At 39.0% G+C, this 26017-nt stretch overlaps 1 protein-coding gene across 5 annotated transcripts in view; it reads right to left on the bottom strand.

The window, feature by feature from the left end:
• NFKB1 (nuclear factor kappa B subunit 1) overlaps positions 1 to 26017 on the bottom strand; it is a 123426-nt gene that overhangs the window by 54299 nt on the left and 43110 nt on the right. The gene's annotated exons all lie outside the window — the stretch shown is intronic.

Genomic DNA, 26017 nt, shown 5'->3' with positions numbered 1-26017 from the left:
AACAGAAAAGACCTTATTTTAACCTTCTTAAATCCTATTAAGTCAGAACCCTGTGATAAATTCAGCTAAATACTTGGAAATGCATTATAATCTCCTCAAAAGATGAACTACCATCCTGGTTTGCCTGGGACTGAGGGGTTTTCTGGGACACAGGACTTTTGGAGCCAAAACCTAGATTAGTTGGTCACCCTATCTCCTTAGCTCATACTGTACATTTTTTTTTTTTTTTTTTTTTTTTTGAGATGGAGTCTCGCTCAGTCGCCCAGGCTGGAGTGCAGTGGCACAATCTCCGCTCACTGCAAGCTCTGCCTCCCGGGTTCACGCCATTCTCCTGCCTCAGCCTCCCGAGTAGCTGGGACTACAGGTGCCCACCACCACACCTAGCTAATTTTTTGCATTTTTAGTAGAGACAGGGTTTCACCATGTTAGCCAGGATGGTCTTGATCTCCTGACCTCGTGATCCGTCCACCTTGGCCTCCCAAAGTGCTGGGATTACAGGCGTAAGCCACCGCGCCCGGCCCATACTGTACTTTTTAAAGGACTGCATAACCTAAACCCCAAATCTCTCAACTACACAGTAATTCGAAATGCATAAACCTATACAAGCAGCCCACAGTTTGAAAGAAAGAGAGAGAGAAGAAAAAGAAAGGAAGGAAGGAGGAAAGGGAAGAAGGAAGGATGGGAGGGAGGGAGGGAGGGTGGGAATCACACCTAAAGATAACTCTTTGATGGAAGTCCTAATGATGTAAACTTGAGGAAGACCCTAAACCTGCCAATAATACTTCTTGGAAAGAGACAGAATCCTTTCAACTAGCCTACTTCTACTATAAACTTCATTAAATGGATTCATATTTTATTGAAGCAGGGATTTGGTAGGATTTTCTTAGTAGGGACTTTTCCCCAACCCAATATTTCATCCAAGAGTCGAAAAGCTGATCAGAGTTGGCATTACTCCCCAGAGAGTTTGCAGGGAGAGAAGCTTCACTCGTCAACAAAGGATAGATTCCCCTACAATCAACTGTGCAGCTCCACTTCAAGGCCTCTATGCATGCACTTGGCTAAAACTGCTGCAAAGGTCTACTTTTAAACCTTCTAAACTCCTTCTCAAAGAGCCGGGCCCCCAGAGCAAGCCAACCACAAAGAGGGTTTCTAATTAAATTTGATCTTGACCACCTCAAAGCACAAAAAATTTCTTAAACAGGTATAACATTTAAAAAAAACCCTGGGTATAAAGCTAATTATGAATTCAGTGCTTTCCCTTTAACAAGGAGAAAGTCTCTGCCCTTAAATGTGGGACAGGGAATGAGAAGTTCTGGGTTTGCTCCAAAGCTGACTGCTGTCCCTAGATGCTCCCTACAGATTGCTGATGCCAGTTGTGTTTCCTGGTGTTGACATCTGAAATCAGTCTTTGTTATGATGATATATCCCACAGGGGCTTCTTCAGCAATAAATCAAGAGTGAAATAACATGAAATAAACCATGTAATTACACTTTTAAGTGACACCAGCACAGGACTGCAAGAGAGCAAGGCATGAGGTAATGCTTCACTTGGGTGAAATCAGGTAGGCTTTCCACTTAAACAGGACACCAGAATGAATGCATAATTAAAGCCCAATCGCGTCAGATAACTGGGCCCTTCGATGTTACCATTATGAGGGAATTAGTCTCTGATACTGAAGGAAAGAGGTCTGAGGTATCCTCAAAAAGTACTCATGTATTTTTCATACTACTACTTCATGACTGAAGGGTGGCAAGAATGAGGAACTGGGTAGTCCCTGAGGTAAAGGAACTGAACATGCTGCCAGTGACTCATGTGCTGCTAGATCCATTTGAAAGAGTCGAAGTCAGCATCGCATCATCTGGTTTTCACAGAGACCACAGGGCAACGGACAGGGAGCCCCCTGGGTTTTGTGGACTTTCCAAAATACTGACTACGGACTGAAAGAAGAAAGCTGAAGTATGACAAGAGAAAATAGTGATACTATTTGCAAGTTATATGGCACATGAAGACACTGGCACTCTAACATGGGGGAGACCATACTTCATAGGATGCCATGATGACAGACCACTGTTTGCAATCGATTCAGAAATTCATTTGCTCTACGGAGATCTTAGTTCTTTTTATTCAGTCTTCCTTTTACTTCTTTTACTCCTTTGAAAGTTAAGTTTAAAGAGAGCAACTCTGTCTGTTAGGTTTTTTTCAAAGAGTCTGAACATTGCAGGCTCTTATTAAGAGTTAAGCTTTCCAGCTGGGCGTGGTGGCTCATGCGTGTAATCCCAGCACTTTGGGAGGCCGAGATGGGTGGATCACCTGAGGTCGGGAGTTTGAGACCAGCCTGGCCCACATGATGAAACCCTGTTTCTACTAAAAACACAAAATGTTAGCCAGGTGTGGTGGTGTGCACCTGTAATCCCAGCTACTCGGGAGGCTGAGGCAGGAGAATCACTTGAACCCAGGATGTGGAGGTTGCAGTGGGCCAAGATCGAGATACTGCCCCTCCAGCCTGGGTAACAGAGCAAGACTCTGTCTCAAACAAAAAAAAAAAAAAAAAAAAAGAGTTAAGCTTTCAATTAAAGCCAAGGAGACCAAGGTGATAAAACTGAGTAATCAGCTACCCAGGGACACTATAAGAGCATGGACTTTAGGGACATACTAGCTGGGCTTGAAGATAGTTCCCCATTTAATGGTTGTGTGACTTTGGGCACTGCTCAGTTTCCCCATCTGTAAAAGGGAGATAATAATAGTATCTCAAAGGGTTGCTGTGAGGACTAAATACATTAATGCATGTAAAGCCTTTACAACAATACCTAGCAAATAACAGTAGTTTAAAAGCATTAACTTGTCTTATTTATTAATTTATTACTGTAAGGTACTCTTCCACCTAGAGATTTTTAAACAATATGACCATCCTGAGATTATTATTATCTTATCTAAAAGCAGGTGGCTGGAATAAATGACTGATTTAGGTCACTTCTATTTCTAGGGTAAATCTTTTTTTGCATGCCATATTTTATTGGGCTTTGTTAATTTTCCAGTATTAATTATATTATTATAGTAACAGCTATCATTCTTGGAGATACCCAGGACTTCTTGGCATTCTTGATGAAATTTAAGACTTTCTTCCAGGAGCTGTATGACTCAATACCTACTGATGACCACACACTGGATCTGCTTTTTGAATAAGCCGTAGAAACCATGGGTCTCAGATAATACCAGTCTCAGTCAAATTACCTCTTTTTATTTAAAACAATTTTGTCACATTGGGGTAAAGTATGTGCTGGTTCTTCAAAGGTGGTTACAGGACACAGTCTAGAATTTTCTAGGAATCAGGATTTGAAATGTCCACTTTGCTCTTTGGGTAAATTCGGCCAAATCACTTTGGCAGAATGCAGAGTTAACATGAATTTAAGAGGTGACACATGAAGCAGTTCTTTTCTGCTTAGCTTTTCTTGTGAAGTGATTGATGATGATGATGACGATGATGATGGTAATGAAGAAGAGGAGGGGAAAAATGTAAAATTTTCAAATGGAAATCTATCCTGACTTCACGTGTGAACCTCGCTTTGTCCTCTACTGCACTAAGCAGCAGAACAATGTGGTAGTCTAGGAAGTCTGAAGCTAGGCTGCTGGGTTCAAGACCGACTGTTACCACTTAGCTGTGTCAATGGGGAAAGATGGTTAACATCTCTGGATTTCAGTTTCTCTGTCTTTAAAGTTAAAAGGAATACTTGTTTTCATAGGTTTTTTTTTTTTTAGGATTAAATGAGTTAATGCAGTGCTTGGCACTTAATGGGATTAGCAATCCCAAATACAAATCCTCTCTCCCACCTAGGTAATACCTCACTAATAACCAAAATCTGTCTATTTATTCCGTGAGTATTTAAAGCCCCTCCTATGTTCCACACACTGCGGTAAATTAGGGGATGAAGCGATGCATGGTGAATGCAGAACAGACACAATCTCTGTTCTTGTGGAGAATTAAAGAGTGGGACTGACACTAATCGAATAATCTCACAAATAAATGTAAAAGTGTAACTGAGAAGAGCTTACACAGGAGATACATAAAAAGCACTTGACCGGGTCAGGAGGTCAGGGAAAGCTTCCTGAGGGAGTACTGAGGGTGGAAACTGAAAGAAGGCTAGGAGTATAACCAGGCAAGGGGGTGCGTGAGACCAAGAGGTTTAGAGAGTCCTCCTGGCAGGAAAAACAGCACATGCAAAGGCTCTGTGCTACAGTCCTACTCAGGACCTCCTTGAACCTACCCATTACCACGTCTCAGGATTTTCTTCAAGCGGACAACTCCCACGTGGTCCCTCTGCTTCCCTATCGAGGAGCACCCATTTTTCAAGAGGAAGACCTAAACCTGAATCTTCCATGACACCCTCCTCCCTACTTTAGCCCACAAGGTTCCACTACTGCCTCCTTTTTTTGAAATTTGATTGGAAGGAACAAGGCAGGAAAACCATATGCAACCTAGTGCAATATGAAGACAGGGTTCAGTAATTAAATGATTACTGTCATACTTCTCCTGCTTGTTAAATTCCCAGAGCCGATACAGCTATACTTCCTAACTTACTGTGTTTTATGGAACATGCTAACTCAGATAATCCCCACAACAGCCCTGTGGGGTCAGAGGTAATACCCCATTCCACAGCTAGAGGAACTGGGGCTCAGAAGATAAAGTAGGTTGCCATGGTTCCTATAAATGGAGCAATCAGGCAATCCTTGAGCTTAGGTCTGTCCTCCTCCAAACTATTCACATTTTCCATTGCTCTGTGCTACCATGTGACATGATCATTTGTTCTTGTGTGTGTGTGCAGTCTCCTCAGTGTTTCATAGCTCTACTCTGCCTAGACAGTGTTGGTAGATGACAATTATTCGTAAACACCTTGTTTGTTTGGCTTTGCTGGTATGTGTTGTGAGAAGAGAGATCTCAGGAATGGTTATAAGAAGTGGTAGAGGTGTACTTGTCCCCTTGTAAGGCCCCTTTATAAAATCATGTCACAGACATGAAACCATGCATTCATTCTTTTCCGTGAGGTTGCAAGTCAGATTATTAGGCACAAAAAAAAAAGGAAAGAAAGAAAAAGATGAACACTATTTTAATAATATTTATTCTCTCAGGGATGAAAAACAGTCAGGCTTTATTGTTTACTACTTGTTGAGCAACCAGGGCAACCAGGAAGGACAGAATGACCTTTACCAAAGAAGACAGTACAGAATTATGTCCAACACAGTTTCTGGCATAAAAAGATGCTTAGTAAAGTTCATCTCTTTCTCTGTTATGCAGGAGATTTCAAGTTGATCCAGTCTGTGATCCAATCCCAGCTTTTCCCCCTCCTAGCTCTGTGGCCTTACACAAATTAGATAACCTCTCTGAGTCTTAAGCTCCACATCTACACAAAGGGCCAATCACATGACTTCAGAGGGCTGTCGTGAGGACTACGCAGTGCCTGGCACATGGTAGGTACTATTAAAGTGCCAGTTTGTTTCCTTCTCTATTATTTGTAAAGACCCTTGGGCCTCCGAAAGTCCCTGTGAGGGAGGCAGAGTTGACTCTATTACCCCTATTTTGCAGATAAGAAAACAGAAGTTCAAACAGATTGAGTAACAAAGTGACATAACCCAGGGTCAAACAGAGGACCCTGGAATTCATTATGAGTCTTCTGAATATAAATGTGGTATTCTCAGTAAGGTAGGGGATGGCATGAAAAAAATCCTCTGCACTGTTGATGGCATGTTTTTTTTTTTTTTCCTTTTCCTGGTAGTACTCATGGATGTGCATTGATTCACCGACATTCTTTCACCTGTTTCGTGCCCCTTTGAATGACCAACAGCATATATGGCTCATATCAGGCTGGGATTAGAAGAGCAAACTGCCATTTGACATAAAAAATAAGCTAAGAAGTTCTCGTGAATTACACAGAGACGATGAATAAAATCTCTATGTATAACTTTTCTCTGAAAGTTTTATCTTTTCCCTCATACTTTGACTCAGGGTTTCCTTTTTTGTTTTATTTTAATTTTCAGTTTTACCACATCAGATATAGCTGCTTACAAATTATGCTTCTTTTGAGAAAGAAGTAACACACTATTGCTAATTCCAAGAATTGCTGGGAACTTGGACCTCAACAGGTGTCACTACATCATCACGAAATTACCAATAAATCTTTACATTTGCATGGCCTAATCATTCATCACTGCGAAAGAACATGGGAAGAGCAGATAGTTTGTAATTTATTAATGCATTGTCTTACAAATGTTCACATATAAGCCTTTTTTTTTGCCAGTTGGGTGGATTTTTAAACAGAAAATAATGTATACAATACTGGTATTCTAGTGTCATTTCTTTCCTATATTTCTTTTTCTCTTTCTTTCTTTTTCTTTCTTCCTCTCTCTCTCTCTCTCTTTCTTTCTTTTTTTTTTTTTTTTTGAGGGGGGACAGGGTCTTGCTCTGTCATTCAGGCTGCAGTACAGTGGTATGATCATGGCTCACTGAAGACTCAACCTCCTGGGCTCAAGCAATCTTCCTGCCTCAGCCTCCTAGGTAGCTAGGACTACAAGTGCATGCCACCACACCTGTTTAAATTTTGTTTTTCTTTTTCATAGAGACAGGGTCTCGCTATGTTGCCCAGGCTGGCCTTGAACTCCTGGCCTCAAGCGATCTTTCCACCTAAGCCTCCAAAATTGCTAGGATTATGGGCATGAGCCACTGTGTCTAGCCTCTTTTCTATATTTCTTACCCTCTTTACTACACTACATGTGTTCTCAAATTCTTCTTTAAAGTATAATATATATAATAATAAATCAAATCTTCAAAAAATATCCTCTATCTGATCACCTCTCACTACCTTCACTGCTACTCCCTTGGTTTCCAGCCACCATCATCTGTCTCCTAAGCTTTGCTCCTATTTTTCCTCTGCGTGTCCTGTCTCCGCATGGCTTATTTTCCTGAGTGATCCTGTCTGTTCAAGTCATGTCATGCCATGTCTTATCACTCCTTCACTCAAAACCCTCCCAAAGTGAAAGCTGTTAAAGCTGAGAGATTAGTGCAAGGGGGTTCATTATACTATTCTGTGTTTGTATATGATTAAATTTTTCTATATTAAGAAGTTAAAACAAAATCCTTTAATATTTCTCCATATTAAAAGACAAAATCATTATAATGGCTTACAAGGCCCTAGGCGATTTGACCATCTCATGTCCTCTCTGTCCTTTTTCTTCTTACTTCTATGCAGCCACATCAGTTTCTCACTGTTCTTGAACTTGCCAGGTGAGCAATCTTAGCTTTTGCATTTCCTATGTCTTCTGCCTAGAACACTCTTTCCAGGGACATCTGTATACCTGTATATTCCTTACCGGCTTTCAGGCTTTACATAATTGCCATCTCTCAAGGTGGCCTTCACTGACCACTCTACCCCTACCAAAACTTTTACCCTCAAATCCCTTGCTGCTTTCTCTGCTTAATTTTTCTCTCTATATTAATTACCATCTAATAACTACACATTTCATGTATTTTGATTACTGCCTCTCTTCTCCATTAGGACGGAGGCTCAGAGTGGGGAAGCTGGGTGTGGTAGTGTGCACCTGTAGTTCCAGCTACTTGGGAGACTGAGGTAGGAGTGTCCTTTGAGCCCAGAAGTTCAAGGCTGCATTGGGCTATGATCACACCACTGCACTACAGCATGGGCAACAGGGTGAGAGCCTGTCTCTTAAAAAAATGAAATAAAAACAGTGAGGATATTGATTTATTCTCTGTTGTATCCTCAGTGCTTGAAATAATGCTTGTCATACTGTGGGCATTCAATAATTAATACATTAATGAATGCATAATTAATTAAGACATGATAAAATGTTATTTATGAAGGCAATTACTAAAATATAAAGAGTTGGGTTAGGTGACGGGTGGTGGGTGAGGAGTGGAGATAACTGTATTTGTTGTTGTTGTTGTTGTTATTTTGTCTTTTAAAAAATGGCTAATGGAATACTATGCAGAAATAAAAAAGAACAAGATCATGTCCTTTGCAGGGACATGGATGGAGCTGGAGGTCATTATCCTTAGCAAACTAACATGAGAGCAGAAAACCCATTATTACAGATACTGCATATTCTCATTTATAAGTGGGAGGTAAATGATGAGAATACATTGCTACATAGAGGGAAACAACACACTCTGGGGCCTATCAAAGGGTGGAGGGTGGGAGGACAGAGAAGATCAGGAAAAAGAACTAACAGATACTAAGCTTAATACCTGAGTGATGAAATAATCAGTACAACAACCCCCCATGACACATGTCTACCTACGTAACAAACCTGCACATCCTGCACATAAAATTAAAACTTAAAAGTAAAAAAAAAAAAGGCTAGATACCAATGTAGCATCTCAATAGTCTGTTTAAATTAGAATATGATTATTACACACCAGAGCAGAACACTGGTCTAAGTTGGAGGCAGGGTTTCTGGCTGGGGGATCCGGTTGCTGCACTGGCCCTACAGTATCTGGTAAAAGGGATCTAACCACTAAGAGAAATGAATTCTGCCAGCTGTGAGAAAGTGAAGGGAGGGCAACTCTTCAATAATCATCCTTGGAAAATTAGGGCAGCAGTTCTTCCCTCAAATTCCAAAACACCCCCTTGTACTTCTCTCTTCCCACCCTAACTGCTGTTGCCCATTAGGCATTCTCTCTTGTACTGATGAGTCTTGGCACCAGATTCAAATATTTCCTCTATGCCTCATTTTGTTATTTCCCTCAGAGATCCAGGATTTGCATTTCTGGTCCATTTCAATTTCACTGTCTGTTATTCCTCAAATGAGAGGGCCCTTCTTTGATATTCACTGTGGTGATGGATAGGAACAACCACCCCACAGGACTTTATCAGGGGTAGTCCTGATAGTAGTGCAGGGGTACACCTCCAAGATCTCAAACTAGTGGAGTATCTTTCAATAAAGAGCAACAGACTTTGGAGTAAGACACAGCTGGCTCTGAATCTGGGCTCCCATGACCATCTGGCGGACTCTGGGAGGGTTACTTAACTTTTTTACTTGTTTTCTCATTTGTAAAATGTGAATACAAATACATAATCTCTAAATTTTCATGAGGATTAAAGGAGGTAAAGTGTCTAGCACAGTTTTTACTATATCAAAAGCTCAAAATAAATGACAGCAATTCTTATTTCTCTCTTCCTACCTTAAGCAGATATCTGCAGCTGAGATTCTCTCTGACTGTAATGAGAAGGTAGAAGTCATTGCGTGCATGTTCCTTCACTCTCTCTCCTCCTTACTGTTACTGAGTCTCAAAACATCCCTGCTACTTCACATATCCTCTCCTAATTCAGAGAAACATGTTTGTTCCCTTTTCCAGGGCTAACCATTCTGTTTTTACCCTTAATGTTTATTCCTAATCTTCTTGAATTACCCTTCTCTTTCTCTCTCCAAAGGATTCTTTGCTTGTCTACAGATGTGCACTGCTTTTCTTCCTTATTCTAAAAAAAAGCCCCTTCTGGATAATGATGACAACCATAAAGGTTAACATTTATTGAAACCTATGGGCCGGGCGTGACACCAAGAAATATTGAACGATTCTTTCATTTGATCTTCTCTACAATCCAATGAGAAAGGTTCTTAAGCGGAACTTATACCTGTTTGAATGTCATTCTATTTCTCCCTACCAAGTACATAAGAAAATCTCTAATTACTAATGCTGAACACCACCACTTAATCTGAGGCCCTTTGCAAATGTAAGTAATCCCCTGATCTGTCAAATGAAAAAGTGCGTAAAGGTCATGACAGATTCCATGTTTCCAAACCCACTAGCCATTTCTTATTCCTCACCCCTGCTTGACCTCTTTGAGAATGGGATATGTTACCATTCCCTCCTTGAAAGTCTCCCCCAACTCCCCATTTCACTGGCTGCTTTGGTTAAGGCACTCTTTCTCCTCCTCAAAGAGATGTTTCAGAAGAGATTGATGCTCGGTCCATTTCTCACCTTTATTGTGATCACTCCCTTGACATTCTTATCAAGTCTCCTGGATTGAACTGTCTACTCCAAGCAGATGACGGCTGAATTGAAATCTCATGTTCTCATCTTCTTTTTAAGCATGTGCAACCTTTCCAGCTGTTTGTAGGGTATCTTCCTGTCCATAATACCTTTACAGCTCAATGTGCGCAAGACTTAACTAATCACCTTTCTTCTCAAAGCTACTCCACCTCCTGCAAATGGAAATACAAATGCCGCCTTCTAAAAAATTGCAGCAAAAGCCTCTTTTCATCTTGGATTCCTCTCTGTCTCTTGTCTTTTATGTTTAACCAGTTGCCAAATTTCAGCTGAGTACCACCCCAAAATCTCAGTTTATCCCTTTCTTCCATTCTCATTCCTTAGTTTATCTATCTTAGCTTGAACTCTTAGTTTAGCTCATGAAGAATCCCTGCAATTCTTCCAACTAGTGTCTCTGGGCCTTTCCCCTCCAATATGTGTTAGCAGACTGCTACCTGATTTGTAATCCTAAAGCACAATGCTGCTGATAATTTCTCATTCCTATATAAAATTTCTTTTATTTTTTTTTATTTTTTTTATTTTTTATATATTTTTTAAATTTATTTATTATTATTATACTTTAAGTTGTAGGGTACATGTGCATAACGTGCAGGTTTGTTACATATGTATACTTGTGCCATGTTGCTGTGCTGCACCCATCAACTCGTCATTTACATCAGGTATAACTCCCAATGCAATCCCTCCCCCCTCCCCCCTCCCCATGATAGGCCCCGGTGTGTGATGTTCCCCTTCCTGAGTCCGAGTGATCTCATTGTTCAGTTCCCACCTATGAGTGAGAACATGCGGTGTTTAAACTAGTTCAACCATTATGGAAAACAGTATGGCGATTCCTCAAGGATCTAGAACTAGATGTACCATATGACCCAGCCATCCCATTACTGGGTATATACCCAAAGGATTATAAATTATGCTGCTATAAAGACACATGCACACGTATGTTTATTGCAGCACTATTCACAATAGCAAAGACTTGGAATCAACCCAAATGTCCATCAGTGACAGATTGGATTAAGAAAATGTGGCACATATACACCATGGAATACTATGCAGCCATAAAAAAGGATGAGTTTGAGTCCTTTGTAGGGACTTGGATGCAGCTGGAATCCATCATTCTTAGCAAACTATCACAAGAACAGAAATCCTATATAAAATTTCTATTGCTTACCCATTTTCTAAAAACATACAGTTTAAATTCTTGCATGATTTGGCCTTATCTAATATCTCCAGCCTTATTACCACCCTTGCCTTCCATATGCTCTTCATTCCAGCAAATTATTTACTATTCTCCATTCGATCTCAGAGATTTCTACTTTTGAACCTTTGTTGCTGATTTTTCTGCTGTGCTGTTTTCTCTAGTTAGATCTATGCTTTTTGAATCCTTCTATAATCATCCCAACTAGCTGACTCTTAGAAATTTATCTTTACATTAGAGCAATTAGGTCATTTATTCTTTCATTCAAAAATTATCTTGTTCAACAAGTCCTACATGACAGCCACAGGTGCTGGTTATGCAGTGGTGATTCAGGTATTTAAGGGCATATCTTAGTCTCTCTATTAAATGGATGGTTTCCTGAGGACAAAGGCACTATTTAATTTTCTGTTTTTCCAACCCCTAGAACAGAACCAGTGCCTACTTAATCAATATTTGTTAGAAGAGCTAGTGAATAAATAAATCATTGTCTCCAGGCTACACTGAAAAAGGAGGGAGCAGAAAAGTGGTGTTCCCAGGCAACTTTAGGAAAGGCTGAGGACAGTGGGGCCCAACCATCCAACTGTTGAATGGTTACTGTCCTAGGACAGGGTTCATCTCCCTAATCTAACTCTGAGGGATCCCTGAGGAGTTTCCGCAAAGTCCTAGCAAAAGTTGAGTATATGAAGCCGATTAACTTTTGGAATTTTACTAACTCCTCTGCTTGAAACCACAGTCAGGAACACCTAACCCTGACGATATTCTTATTTCTAAAGAGGATTATTTTTTGAAGCCCTTGTACTACCTTACGCTTTTCCACTTCGAAAAACAATTTTCATTTACAGAGACACTGGCTGCAGAGATGCTAAAACATCTTAAATGTTTATAAATTCACCTCTCAGGTATTAATAGAATTCGATCTTGAGACGCAGTTTTCCTATTGCGCGGGGGCTTGGCCAAGGAGGCAGACAATCGCCAAGGGTTGGTTCTAGGTAAAACTAGAAGTGAGACTGAGAGGAGATGCACTGCCCTGGCTGCAGGCCCTGTGTGATCTCACATTCACCACCAGCAGTGAGACTCCACAAGGCAGCTGCATAAGGAGGGCTTTCCCCACCAGTGTCCTAGAGACATGCTGTCACTCCCACTGGAACACAGCCTTAACGTGGCAGCGTCAGTTTATGCTTCTGAGTCACTGAAAAATATCCCAGGAGTGCAAAAATAGGAAACATTAAACTCCCTAAAGTTGTAATTCAAGTATGATTCCGTTTGGAGAAAACAACAGGGATGACAGCACAGTTTACAGAGAGTCTGAATAAACTGTGCTTAATATAAATGTCTCAAAATTTGAGAATTTTGAGAATGTTCAAAATTTTCATTTTGGTATAATGGAAGAATGTTCTCTATTATACCAAATACATTTGTGTAAGGCACATCTTTTCCCAAATGTGGCATATTAAGCTTACCTTTCTCAAATATTTTTTAACTTCTTATTTATTTATTTACAGGCCTAGCCTGAAGTCTGAAAATTTTCAGATAAAAACATTTGGGTTAATTTTTAGTGCTGCAGTAGGTGGCCAGAGTTCTCGTCACCAGGTACTGCTATGATACAGCCTGAGTCACCTAACCTCTTTGGCCCTCTTAATTCTTCATTTGCAGAATCACTAGATAATGTATCACTCATTTTCCAGCTCTAAAATTCTATGATTCCTAGTCATATGCATAGGACACAAAAGACAACATCCAAAGATCACATTTTCAAACTACAAAAAAAAGTTTACCATCACAGAATTTCTGAGTTGGAAAGAACCTTATAGGTAAACTTAATTTTAAAACTGTCAACATTTTAAATACATTTCACCACAATTACAAACTGAGAAAACATACAATCAACACTCAAATTACCTGTTGCAATGGGACCTCTGATAGCATGGAAAATCAAAATTTAGAGACAAAGAAAAAACCTTCATGTTAGGCAAAGATTTCAACTTTTGTCATCAAAACTGAGACTGAATACCCAAAGTGTTTACTTGCAGTAAATTCAAGGAGGGCCCTGCCCTGGGTAGTTAAGTCCTGATAAGAATCTGTCTGTTCTGAGGATATGTCAGAAATGCTTCAATTACATAAGTAGGGAGAGAAAAAAAGACACACAAACAAAGATACACTGAGAAATTTTAATCTAAAAGGTTTTAAAAAAAATCCTTATAAATAACATAAAAATAATTAGAGGAATTAGAACACATTAGATATGATCGAAGTGTGTCCAAAACAAAAATTCTAGGTTTCTCATTTATTCATTGAAAATAGAGATTATTAATGTAAATATTTAACATTCTTTTAAAATAATTTTACAGTCTTTTAACACATTGTTTCTGACTCAGATTTAATTTAAAATAATTAAGAATATCTCTGACTCTGTGATACCCAAATTTACTTGGGATTGAATATCACTGATTTCTTATTTCTTAAAGGTATACAATCACCCTCATGACTTATTTTTCTTGCTTGGAAAATCTATTTTATCACCTTCACTGAAACCCAGTGGCTAGAGAAGCAATTAGGTTCTTAATAATTGAAAATACTTAGAGACATCATTCTGTGTAGAATTTCCTTTGTACTACAGTAAATACAGCTGCCCTGTACAAGAACTTGGACCATGTTGGGAAGAAGCCAATTAACTGTCCCTTTCTTCAAAAGGAAAGTACATAAGATAAAGAGCATTTCAACTATTCTATTGTGATTTCCTGTGGAAAGCCCCTACTAAATTAAGAGAATTACAAGTGAGTAGAACTGGGAAATTTTCTTTGATTTCTTGGTGCTACTTTACTGGTCATTTTACACTCTAGATGCTAATAGGGCAAAAGAGAACACGATCTAAGTGTCAGACTGAGGTTAACCAAAATATTGTACCATCTATGTACTATGATGTAAACAAAAGTAGGAAGGGGGGAAACACCAAAATTTCTCACAAGTTCTAGGATCAGTCAGTAATTTGGAAAAATGGTAGTACTTTAAACCTGCAAAAAAACCCTTTAATGTCATAGCTTTATATTGTTCAGCCTGTATAAACCAACTAAAACACAAAGTATATGAAATAAGTCATACATTCTACAGCTTAGATAAAGTAGTCTGTAAGCTATTAATTTCTATTATTTTGGGGGATCTGTCAGAAAATTGTAATTGTCCTATAACCAAATCTTGATTATCCTTTGTTACAGATTTGTCATTTATTAAGTAAATATCTTTCTAAGGGCATACAAATAAAAAAGAAAAAAATTACTTATTACAAAGGGTCTTAACAAGTTAGCTTCCCTGCCCTGCAGTCTTCCTGGTCATTTTTGAACCAATTCAGTGACAATGAGCTCACTTTGTTCTGAGGCAATATATTCCACCCTCAGACAGCCCTGATTGTCAGCAGCAACTGAAACCTCTATCTCCTGGGGCTTCCATTCAGTGCTCCTTATTTCATCCTCTTGTGACAACAGGACACATTTAATCCTTTTTTCTCCATCACAACCATTCATATATTTGAAGACAACCAAATCCTCCAGGCTATAAATTTCTCAGGCTCAGTAACGACTCCCCATTTGAGGGAAATTTGAGTTCTGTCACTCTTCTGCTCTGACGACACTCAAGTTGGTTTCTATTTCTCTACAAATGTGGTGCCCAGCAGTATTTATTACACTGTATTCCTGGTGTGGCCTTTCATCACAGAGTGTAAATGAGACCACCACTTCCTTGGTCTTATATATATCATGTTTCCATCAATGCAGACTAATGAGGAATTACTTGTTTGGTAGTCACATCGCATTGCTGGTTCATGTTGAGTCTGTTATTAACTAAAACTCCTAGATCTCTTTGCATGCCCTGCTGCTAAATCATCTCTCTTCTACCCTGTACTTGTAATTTGTTTTCTGCACGCATTTATATCTTTTAAGTATAATTGTTGAAGAATTGGGTCCATTGTCCCAGCTTTCAAAATTAATTTGAATTCAAATTGTTTGTTGTCTACCACTTCATGTCACCTGCAAATTTAATAAGAAACTTCTGGGGCTGTATCCAGGACACTGATAAAATATATTAAAGTGTCTAGGGAAAGATCCCTGGAACCTATCACCATAAATATCTCTTCAGATTGACATTACCAGCATGGGAGATACTGTGAATCCCTAAACTACCAAAACAGGGATATCCAGCATCTCACTACCTAACCCTTCTAGAAACCCTGTCAAAGAAGACAACGATGTAGGTTTGGTGTGATTTGTTCTTCTTATGGTGCCTGAGATGGCGACCCAGCTCTCTAGTTTCTAGTTTGAGAAGTACACCTGTCAAATTCCACTTGCATTCTATCACAAATAGAGAGGAGAGAGACTATCTAGCCAGGAGGTGATCTCAAGGAGGGTATATTTTCTCCCAGTCCACCTCAACACACACACACACACACACACACACACACACACACACACACACACACCAATTTAGAATATCCTCCCCTCAGCAAATCCTGAGTAACACCCTGATTACTGTCTCACCCATGTCTGTATCTTGGCTGTGGTGCCATGTAACCTGGGGGCTACAGAAAGATGATCACATTCATGTGTGTCAACACAGAGCCCAGCACTGTGCCTGGCAGGTGGTGTGCCTTGGATAAACACAAGCTACATAAATGTAAGGAAGGTAGGCCAAGAAGTCTCTGAAATCTGCAAATGAACTGCTCTGGGTTTAGATGGATTCAGGTTTCTGAAATAATTCAGAATGTACTTTAAATCAAGGCTCTGATTGATCCCTTTGGTTTTTATACACCTATTTTAAAAATTAATAGAACAACCTGACTTTATAATGATTTCTAAAGGGTCTAGTTAATCTCATATAAATGAAATATGTAAAACTGACAAATGTCAATATTCAAAAAATAAAATTATTAAATCAACAGGATAGGAAAACCCCTAAAACGGAATAGAAACAAACAAAAAATTAGCTTAACTCTATAGCCCAATGGAAACATAAATACATAGAAAGAAAAAATCTAATCCAAGTAACTTTTGAACACATTACTCTGACTGAACGCCCTCTGTTGAATACATTTGGTCAAAAGAACTACAAAGAAATTTTGAACCGAATACAGTTAAGTTTGTAAATATTGGTATAGCAATTCTAAAACTATTCTATTTTTCTACAAACGTGTGTGTATTACTGGACTGAGCAAAATGAGTAAGCATGCTGCTATCATTGATGATGAGGGTTTTCAGTTACTGAAGAAATATGGGATATGAGATACACATTTCATATCTCAAATCCAAATACAAATATAGGATGAGGGGAGGGAGGGAAGAAGCCTGCAGTGTTGGATTGGAATTAGAGGTATGATTAGAGTATGAATTTGAGATTTTTAAAATAGTCAATTTTGTAGCTTTGCCTAATGAAAGAGTCTAGAAAAACTTCTCCTGCTAAAAGGAACTAGGACTTTACTTAGAGAGATAGACGATGCCTGGACTGGGGTAGTGAAGGTATAGGGTGAACCTAGAATATCTTACAATTTCAGAAATAAGGAAGTGTTAGAAAAAAAATATGGGGACATATCAAAAAGACATAGGAGCTAGCATGAAAGACTCCCACTGGCCAAGACTAGGACAATTTAAGAATCAAAATGAATAATGACAGGAATGGCTTATAGTACACTAAATAACAAAAGAATCCACAAGTTCATACTGATGCTAATTTTAATTTTTTTTTTAAAGAAGAATGAAGAAAGCTCTTTTTAAAAAACCCCAAAAAGTGACAGGAAGGATAGAAATAGAAAAATCACAAATTTATGACAATTATTGATAATTGATTTAGGAAATAATCATTCATGGATGCTAAAATCCACTGGAAGAAAGATGCTGAGGATGGTAGCTTATACCAGGGTGGCGGAATTGGAGGTGTTGAAGAATAATTAGCTTCTGAAAAAATTGTGAAGGCACAGCCAATAAGACTATCTGATGGATTACATGTGGGATTTGAGAAGAAGAGAGAAGCCAAGGAAAACTCCAAGATTTGGGGCCTGCACAACTGGAAGGATGGAGCATTTACATTCTGAGAAGGGGAAGCTGTAAGACAGAGCAGATTGGTGGGGAAGATTTGAAATTCAGTTGTGAATATGTTAAGTCTACCAGACATCCAAGTGGTAACGTCAAACAAGCAGCTGAGCCTGGAGCCTACATTTCAAAGTAGAAGTCTAGGCTGGAGAAACACCCCTCCCCATATATATATATATATATATAAAATAGAACAACTATTTAACTCAACACCATGAGACGTAATAGTGTTAAGTTATATATATATATAAATTAAATATATATAAACAGAATATATGTATATAAAATTTACAATATGTTTTATACATGTACATATATTAATCTATATTAATAGAATAATAATATATATTATTACATGTATATAAAACTTAACACCAAGAGAGGGAGGAAATGGAGAAAGAGAAGCCATTCTTGGTCAAGTTACTCATTAAGTCTCAGTTTCTAAGCTAAAAATTGGGATAAAACCATCTTTCCTGCAGAAGTGTATAAGGATAACACTTAATAACAGATACACAGTAAGAACTCGATAAATGACACATGAGAATAACAAAGCATTTTTCTTGTTATTTCTATACTAGTTGAGTATTTCTATGATTAACTGAGGCAACAATTGAGTGCCCCAGAATGAAAAGGAATTCAGTTTAATTCAGTAAATTCTTATTGTACACCTACCATCAGAAGAATATATAACAAAGAATTAGACATGGTCCCTGCCCTCAAGACATAAGTCTAGAGATGGGGAGACAGGCATCTAAGTGTATAACTGAAACAACATATCAGGTATAGTAACAGAGACAGCAAGCATAGCATGGGCTAATAAGGAGGGATGCTAAGAGGTCCCCAATGCAGTCGGATGAATGTGGGCAACTCAAGGCAGACTTTTGGAAAAAGTGGTTACGCTGAAAAATATGTTTTATTAAAAATTTCATATTTCTTACAAAAAATACATAAGAAATAAATGATACGACAAAGAGCTAAAACAAAGTTAGGATAAAGGCCCCACGACTCATAAGAAATAATGAACATTTATAAGAAGAAAACTTCATGGACATTAAAGGCAACTCAATGACAAAATACGCTCTAATAATCTAAAGACCTCAGCCTAGGGAGAAATCTGGATCGAATAGGATTATCAAGGTAGGTCTTTTGAGTCTGTCTTTGACAGAAGAGAGGAAAGTAGATAGATCCGGAGTCTAGAAAAAAGAGTATGCACAAAAGCAGCAATGAGAAGCCACATGTGAGCAATGAAATGCCATGCAGTCCTTACACAGAATGAGGTGGACACTCAGACCTGACAGAGCACTTACCATGTGCGAGGCACCACTCTCTACCTATACTAATTCACTCAACCTTCCCTACAACGCTCTGAGGTAGGTGCTGTGTTAGCCCAATTTGACAGAGGCACAGAGAGGTTAATCAACTAGCCCAAGGTTACATGGCTAAATAAAGGGGCAGAGCTGGATTTGAACGCAGGGTGGTGCTTTAGAGCCTGCTATTAATCACTTTACTATCTCACTTCCCTAGAAGTTTATGAGCTGCTAAAGAATGCCCGAAATTCGTTAAGTGAAAAAAGCAAGGGACAGAATATTTTAAAAATTAACAGGATGTGTATGCATAAATACATGCTTTATAGCTTATGTTTTATACACATTTGGGTGTATAAATGTGTATGTGCTTATAGGCATGAACACACACAACTAAGCTTGTATATACATGGAATATTTCTAGACGCCTATTTGAGAAACATAACAGTGCTTCTCTCTGGGGAGGAGAGGGATCTTGGATAGAAGGAAAATCTATGTTGTACTATGTATATACCTTTGTATTACTTGAATTTTTATTAAATGTATGTGATACTTTTAAATACATAAAAACTAGTTGTTACTTCATGATTATTATTGAGACAGGGTCTCACTGTGTCACCCAGGCTGGAGCGTAGTGGTGCGATCATACCACAGTGCAGCCCAGAACTCCTGAGATCAAGTGATCCTCCCATCTCAGCTTCCCCTGTAGCTGATACTCCAGGCACATGCCACCAAGCCTGGCTAAGTTTTTAATTTTTTTAGAGATTGGGTCTCACTAGGTTGCCTCGGCTGGTCTCTAACTCTTGGCCTCAGGTGACCCTCCCACCTCATCCTCCAGAGTCACTGGCATTACAGGAGCCAGCAACCTCACCCAGCTCTAGTTCTTACCCTTTAAAATGTAAAATTTATACATCGGGAATGGCACAGACTAGAAATTCTCTAGAAAGGAAGTATACAAGTTCACACAATTTCAAGTAATAAAGGAGATTTAGCAGTCTCTTATGCTGATCGCAGGAGGGAAAAATAATTGATGTTTATTATTTTTTCTCCCTCTTTACATTTTATCAGTACACAGATCTTTTGTTTGGGGATCCACAACCCCATTTCAGTCCACGTGCTTGTGGTGCAGCTAATGCCACGTGGCACGGGAACGCTAGGGGTGAAGCTTGGGAATGACTGTAAACACTATCACTTTATCCCATATTCCCTGTCCCCAGTGTTATCTTTAGGGGTGGGCTGTGAAATAACCTGGACCAACTATGGCTAGAAGCCTCCAATCTGAGACCTCTTACATCTCTCTTTCAGGCTCTAGGAAAGCGAACTCTCTGCTGCAGGGCTTAGTGCCCTAACAGCGGGAGCCTGGAATGGGAGACGGGAGCTGGAAATGGAAGCCTACAGTGGTGTTTGAAGCTAGCTAGCTCATTCCTTGGAAGTTTCTATTTTTTAAAATCTCCACTTTTGCTCTGGTAGTTTTAGTCGGTTTTTCCTCTCATTTGCCATGGAAAGATTCCAATGGATAGAGAAACTGAGGCAGAAAAACTCATTTTAACTAGAAAGGTTTGGTGACATGCTGAAGGTGTAAATTATAGTGCCTGAGCTGGGAATAGGACATGGATCTCGTGACCCCTATTCAGGTAAGGTTGGGGAGGAAAAGGAAAATAAGGCTGCTGCGAAGGAAAGAACAAGATGCACCAGTAGTTGAAGGGAAGCCTGAAGGCTGGTTGAGGACTCTTGCTGTTGCCAGTAATCACCTATTATTTTTATGTCATGTTATCTGTTTCTTCTTTGCCCATATCATGATAGTACCAGTGCTTCTTTTGAGAAGATGATTGTAGCAGGTCTCTGCATGTTGACCATTCATTCATTATACAAATAATTATTAGTCACCTACTATATACTAGATACTATTCCAGGTGTTACAGATAGAGCAGTAAACAAACAGACAAAAATCCCTGCCCTCATGGAACTAACAGTTGTATTGCAGGAATTTTTCATGATTTTTAAATTAAAAATATAAACTTGTCACAAATGGACATTTAGTGCTATAGATGTGCCAGAGACTATGCTAGGTGCTTTTCTGTCAATTACTTTATCTATCCCTACACTATTCCTTCAAGGTAGATATTTTTATTTTCATCTTATAAATGAGGAAAATAAAGTTTGAAGAGCTTGAGCAATTTGAAGATCACGCCATCTGTAAGTTGCACAGTCTGCAGTAAAATCTAGCTTTTGCTTTCAAGTATCGTGTTTTGCCCACTAAACCACAGATCTATTTAGCTACTATATGATAGATGTCTCTATTGCAGCAACTTAATGGGTTTAGTCAGATTCTGCAAAGTCCCTGGTAATTCTCTTATGTAACATATAAGTAAAGAACCTTACATGAAGCAATTTTTTATCTTCTTTTGATCTATTATGCATTGGGTTAATACCTAAGATGTGATTTCATATCTGTTTATGAAATTTTGCAGTGCTATGTTGGAATTGGCCTGACCAGCTCGTAAGAGTTGACTGTTAAGTTTTCAGAAGTTTTGCAAGCCAGTTGATTTCAGGTTGGTAGCTTCAAATTGACCACGATAAGTATTCACTACACTAAAGAAATTGGCAAACGCTACAAAATCAGGGTGTTTTGTTTTTCCTGAAGTGCAGTTGGTAAATATTTACTAACATACTCATCATCTACTCAATGGAGAACTATCATAGGAAGTTCTCTATCCTAAATAAGTTGTTCAAAACACTGGCAAACTCCTTCAACTTGAAAGATTTTCTACTACTTTCTAAATATATAAAAATGAACAACTGGATACATGTGATATCTTTTGGAGTATATTATCAGGCTGAAATGGGCATCATCCTATACTCTTAGGGCTACTGCTTATAACCTCAATGCCACAATATTTTTGTAGTGGGCTGAATGGTGTACCCCCAGAATTCATGTCCACCCAGAGCCTTAGAATATTATATTATCTGGAAATGGGATCGTTACAATTATGATTAGTTAAGATGAGGTCACATAGGGTTATGGATGTTGTAAACACAATGACTAGTCTCTAAGAGAAAGAAGAGGGAGATTTGGATACAGGGACACAGAGAGAAGACTGCATTCATGTGAAGATGGAGACAGAAATTGGAATGATGCAACTACAAGTCAAAAACTGCCATGAATTGTCAGCAACCACAAGAAGCTAGAAACAGGCAAGGAAGGATTCTTGCCTAGAGCCTTCAAAGGGGGCATGGCCCTGCGAAGACAGTGATATTGGACTTCTAGCATCCAGAACTGTGAAAGAATAAATTTTGGTTGCTTTAAAGCACCTAGCTTTTGGTCATCCGTTATGGCAGCCGGCAGTGAATGCTTTTAATTTTATGATGCCTTTGCATCCATTTTGAATATAAGCTGGACTTTCCCATACCTAAAGCACGGCTCAGTGACCGTCGACATAGTTTCCAGTACCACACCTCCTATCGGTTCCTTTATGTGGCCAATCTAGATATCTGCATTATACAAGGGCCACCTGGTGATCGCCTCCCCATGGACCAGCTACATGTAGCCTACCTGACTGGTCTTCCCTGATGCTCACACTTTGCATGGACTGTGCAGATATGCCACAGTGACTTCTTCGTCACAGTGTGACCTCCTGGAACTCATACCTGCTTGCTTGAAAACCACCTATTAAAACTCCCTGTGGGAAAACTGTTTGGATAATGTCCTGGACCCAGTAAAGGCAATGGCCCATGAGTTCCTTTCTCTCTCTTTCTCCACATGCTCCCTGACCTTGGTGTGTGGCCTCCCCTGGAGTGCTGTGCGCTCCCCAGGACCAGTAAGTAATAAAATCTTTATTTCCATGTTTCTCCTAATTATGGAAGGGGTGCTCTCTATCATAAGTATCCTAAATTAAAACACTGCCCTACAAAACGAATGCACCTAGGGAGCCTAACAAGAATTTAATAAATTCCTTTCTGGTTTCCTACCTATGAGATTTTCATAAGAAATCATGTGTTACAGCTAAAACAAAGCTTTTGACACAGCATCTGATCTCAGTCTCCTATCTTAATAACCCCAGATAGAAGAAAGGATATGGCATCAATATACAGTGGAAGCAATACTGATTAGAGACTGTACTAAAAATAAATTAATAGATTGGTGAAGGTTTTGTGTAGCTCCATGAATCCATAAATGAACCAGCAAAGCTGCCATTCGATATCTGTAGTAGTATATTTGGTTATATAAAAATAGAAGCAACTGTCATTTCTAAGTGCTTACTGTGTATCATGTACTGAATAACTTGATTTACACATATATCCTATGAAGTAGGTATTATTTTTTCAGTTTCATAGATGAGGAAGCCAAGTTAAGTAACACTGCAAGTGGCAAAACTAGGAACCAACATCATGCCCAGCCCTGAATCAAATGACTTCAGAGCCAATGCTTTAAAACCTAAAAGTGTGATCCACAACCACCTAAACCTCACCCCAGACCTAGAAACTGTAAATGTAGAACCAGAAATCTGCAGTTGTAATACCTCTTTCTAGGACTTCAACTAGACACCTCTTACTCCTTCTCTTGTACCTGCCAGCTCACCCTTTCTTTCAAATTATCCACGTTAACAACATTGTTGAATCATTTTCAGTGTCGCACATTTAATTTTAAAAATTCTACTTGGTTTTATTTTCATTCTGCCTGGTCTGTTTTCTATTCCAAATTTATTATGTATTTATATATCAAACAATTGGTAATTCAATTATCTGAAGATTCTGGGGATTTAATTCTGCTTTTCATTGTTCTGCCAATTCTTAAACAGAGTGGCTCATTTGCATACATATTTTCTAATTTTTGATCAGGAGCTCATGATTCTTTGAGCCACATACATTGTTATGTGTTTCTGAAAGGCTTGCGGGTATCCCCAATGTGGAACCACTTCATAATCATTTCTAGACTTGGGGTTTCCTACTCTATTCAGGGAGCATACGCTTAACTCTCAATCTGTAAGAATTGGGCTTGTAGTTACTGATTCTCAAGAGAGGCATTTATCTTCTGATTCCCCTAGGCTGAGACAGGCAACTTCCTCATCACCTCTCTGCCTGGGGATCACCCATCAACAGAAACTATAGCCCTGAGAGAGTCCTGACTTAAGTGGAGGATTGCAGTTTCAATTCCTCAGATTGGAAAGGCCCAAGGCCTTATCTTTTGTCTCTAGGAAGCTGTTAAAAACAAAGCTTCTGGATTATCTAGGTCAGCAAATATTTCCAGGGCAGCTGTGGCCCCAAAGTCCATCCATATCCTATTGTGTTTTCCCAAATTTTTCTTTTGTTTTATGGCTCCCCAGTACTTTTCATACTTTCTAATAAACTCAGCTATGCATTAAAGAAAATGTTATACTTTTTTCTAGTGTTACTAAGTGTATTGTAGTGGGAGAGTTATCTACTCTACCAGGCTTTGGACATGGAATAAAATCGACATTTTAAATAAGTTCTGAAGGAGAGTTTTATGTATCATAAGGTTTGAGAGCCACACTGCACTGTCTCCCATAGAGCTCCTGAGAAAATCTGTTTATATAGCTCTACGTCTTTATTATCTCCTACCTTCAACTAAAACATGCTGGAAACTGTAACTAAGTAAGACAGCTTCACATTATCCTTTTTTCCTTCGGTCCAACGTTCTGCTACTCAAGGTAGAGTCAGGTGTTAACCAATCTTCTTTAAGTCATGGATGAATAAATAAAACTAAAGATTCATCTATATGCTTCCACCTAGGCTTTATAAAAATATTTGTACTGATTACAAATATTAGCAATAACTTGAAATCCTGTTTTTTTTCTTTAAAAAAATTTTTTTTATCGAGACAGGGTCTCACTGTTGCCCATGCTGGCCTCAAAACCCTGGGCTCAAGCAGTCCTCCTGCCTTGGCCTTCCAAAAGTGTTGAGATTATAGGCATGAGCCACTGTGCCCAGCTGAGGTTTATTCTTAATATTACATTGCAAGCAGTTTTCCATGTTGCACAGTATCCTCTCATCTTTTTAAAACACAGTGGCATAATATTCTATTCCATGGTTATACATTGAATATCTATTCAATTATCTGTTGTAATATGCTGCCATTATAGAATGACATGTGTTCTTAGAAACTGTCATAGAATTATTGTAGAATCCCAGATTGGTTAGATGATGCACTGTGATTTAGCAATTGTGCAATGGGTCCCAGGTGTCTCTGTGGTTGAAACATTTTTGGACGATTCTGAGGCCCACCCACGACTGTCAACCATAGATTTAAAAGATTCCTGCAAAGTAGAGACAGATCCTTAATATTATGATAATGAATCGTAGTCCATGATGGTTAAGAGTGCAGGCCCTTAAACCATATGGCATGAACTGAAATCTTGGGCTCCATCTCTAAAAGCCTGTGGGACCCAAGTTAAGCTTCTTCATTTCTCTAGGCTTCAATTTCCTCATTTATAAAATGAGGATCACAGAACCTGTGTCAGTGGATTATTGTGATGATTAAATGAGATGATGTAAGTAAGCACAGCAAGCCATTCTTACAATCATTCTGTTGGGTGGAAGGGGACCTAAAGGCAAAAAGCATTATCTGTGAAAGTCTGCATGCACTTTCCAGCCCATGTCCATGAGACCCCAGGGAGGTGAAGGTAGGCTGGAGGCTTCTTATCTGGAAACCACCTGGAGGGTGGGGAGAAAAGACCAAGACTGCAGGGTAGCTTCCAGCTTCACCTCTGGACCCGCTGATGGGTTGAAAAACAACTTGTCTGTGGAGGAGGCAGTGGAACACACATGGAGATCTTAGTGCTTCTGTGTGTTCACCTTACCTTATCAAGGCAAACTGCCAGTATGTGACTTTATGAGGCCAAGACTCCAGAATAGAATGCCTAGAGTCGCCCCACTATATAATCTTCAGCCTGAGACCACTGGGTTTAAAAGAAGCCACCAGAGATTTGTTTCGGATTGAACAGTGGTCCCAGAAACAATCCTGTGTCAGGCAAGAGTGGAGGGCAGAAAAATGGGAATGGCCAATAGAGGAAGGTCACCAAGCCAGAACTGACAAAACAAAATTTACAATTCAGACAATTCTTAAATTCAAGAAGTGTATATCTCTCCTAATAATTTCTAAGGGTTAAGCTTCCCAGCTATTATCTGTGCTATAAGTCTTCTCTAATGAGTAGCTTTCTCCACTTTATAATGGTGACTTTCAATATATATAGTGGATTTAGAGGGATATTTAAAAAAATATTTTACAAAGTAATATTTTGTTTTAGGACAAAATACAAAACTTCTGAACTACTTGCAACAAAAATTACCATAAGTCTCCATTGTGATTACATATGGGAGGGAGTTTTGTCTGCTTGTCTAGAGCAGTACCTGACACACAGTGCTCAATCAATATTT

This window comes from Macaca fascicularis, chromosome 5 (genome assembly GCF_037993035.2).
Source record: "Macaca fascicularis isolate 582-1 chromosome 5, T2T-MFA8v1.1".
Classification (NCBI taxonomy): domain Eukaryota; kingdom Metazoa; phylum Chordata; class Mammalia; order Primates; family Cercopithecidae; genus Macaca; species Macaca fascicularis.
The sequence above is the reverse complement of the archived record's forward strand: the minus strand, read 5'-3'. Positions and strand labels throughout refer to the sequence as shown.